This window comes from Bos indicus, chromosome 29, assembly GCF_029378745.1.
Source record: "Bos indicus isolate NIAB-ARS_2022 breed Sahiwal x Tharparkar chromosome 29, NIAB-ARS_B.indTharparkar_mat_pri_1.0, whole genome shotgun sequence".
In the NCBI taxonomy this organism is placed as follows: domain Eukaryota; kingdom Metazoa; phylum Chordata; class Mammalia; order Artiodactyla; family Bovidae; genus Bos; species Bos indicus.
In genome coordinates, this window is record NC_091788.1 from 26,001,641 (window position 1) to 26,004,000 (window position 2,360).

A 2,360-nucleotide genomic window follows, 5' to 3' on the forward strand; every position below is an offset into this window, starting at 1 on the left:
GCCTGGTGGGCTGCCCTCTATGGGGTCACACAGAGTCGGACGTAACTGACGCGACTTAGCAGCAGCAAGAGAGTAAATACTAGGAGTTCTCATCCAAAAAAAAAAGGCTTTTTTTCTTGTTTTTGTAGCTATCTGAGATAATGAGTGTTAACTGAACTTACTGTTAGTAGTCATTTCACAATATATATAAGTCAAATCATTATGTTGTACATCTTAAACTTATACACACTATATGTCAATAATATATCAATAAAACTGGGGGAAACCTGCTTGCATTGCCTCTTTTTTTTCCCTATAGGATGAAGCAAGTGGTATCACTGTGCAGATTCCACTGAAACTGTGATATCTTGATGTCTCATCACACATAGGACAAAAAACAAACTCCTTTACTTCATCTGTAGGGCCCTACATTACTTGGCCATCCCCACTTGTGATGCTACCTTCCCCTCACTCAATTCTCCAAACCGATCTTGCTGCAACTTAGGTAAACCAAACTCCTTCCCACCTCAGGGCCTTTTTTTCTTGCTCTTCCTCTGCTTGAACTGCTGTTCCCTCAGTCTCCCACGGGTGGCTCCTAGGCTTCATTAATGTCACAACTCACGTATCACATCCACAGAGAGGCCTTCACTGTCACCTTAGGGCTCCCCACTTTTAGAACTTAGAACTTTTTGAAATTATCTTGCTTTTAAACTTATTTACTTGTTTTTTCTTTAGTCTATCCCCCTACTGAAATTAAAGAACCATTTAGAACAGGGACCTTGTCTTATCAGCAGTTGAGACTTTTTTAAACTTTTTATTTCATACTGGAGTTTTTCCAGTGGCTCGGTGGGTAAAGAATCTCCCTGCAGTTCAGGAGATACAGGAAACTGGGTTTGATCCCTGGCTCAGGAAGATTCCCTGGAGAAGGAAATGACAACACATTCCAGTATTCTTGCCTGGAAAATCTCATGGACAAAGGAACCTGGTGGGTAGAGTCCAAAGGGTCAGACACAGCTGAGCATCTAAGCATGAGAGAGGGTCACACCTTGCTGTCTTAAACCCAAATAAGAAACTGATTAACAATGTTGTCACAATTTCAGGTGGACAGAAGTGATTCAGCCATACATATTCAGCCATCCATTCTCCCCCAGATTCCCCTCCCATCCAGGCTGCCACATAACAGTAAGCACAGTTCCCTGTATGATGTAGTGGGACCTTGTTGATTATCCATTTTAAATACAGCAGTGTGTACATGTCCATCTCAAACTCTGTAACTATTCCTTCCCTGCTGACAACCATGAGTTTGTTCTCTAAGTCTGTGAATCTGTTTCTGTTTTGTAAGCAAATTCATTTGTATCATTTCTTTTTAGAGTCTGCATTTAAAGGATATTGTATGATATTTCTCTTTCTCTGATTTATTTCACCCAGTATGACAACCTCCAGGTCCATGCATGTTGCTGTAAGTGGCATTATTTCATTCTTCCTTTTTTAATAAATTTATTCATTTTAATTGGAGGCTAATTACTGTACAACAGTGTATTGGTTTTGCCACACATCAACATGAATCCTCCACGGGGTACACATGTTCCCCATCCTGAACCCCCCTCCCACCTCCCTCCCCTTCCCATCCCTCTGGGTCATCCAAGTGCACCAGCCCCAAGCACCCTGTATCATGCATCGAACCTGGACTGGCGATCCATTTCACATATGGTAAAATACATGTTTCAATGCCATTCTCCCAAATCATCCCCCCCTCACCCTCTCCCACAGAGTCCAAAAGACTGTTCTATACGTCTGTGTCCCTTTTGCTTAAGGCTGGGTAATATCCCACTGTATATATGTGCATCTTTATCCGCCCCTCTGTCGATGGACATTTAGGTTGCTTTCATGTCTTGGCTGTAGTAAACAGTGCTGTGATGAACATAGGGGTTCATGCATTCTATTTCTTTCTTATGCCTTCACATAAGAATAATAATTTATATTAGACTGTCTTTTCTCCTCTCATATTCTAGCGTTTAATGTTGCAGATGATAAATTCAGTAATGTATGACCCTTTCTTATTTATAGTTGGCTTACTTTTCCTGTTTAAAAGGTTGTAGGATATTCCTCTTGGTTAGAATGCCAAAATTTCAGATGAATGTAGGCTTGTGCCTTGATGAAACTGACACTTTTAATCTGGATTCATGTATTACTTCTACTAGGAGAACTTTTTTTTAATGTTTCCTTGATTATTGTTTCTTCTTTATTCACTCTGTTCTGTACTTCAGTATTCTTATTTTGTGAAACCTGGAGCTGATAGAACTGATAGCTCTATTTTATATATATATTTTTATTTATCCTCATAATTTCCTTCTCTTGTCTTTGTGTTCTGCATTCTGGAA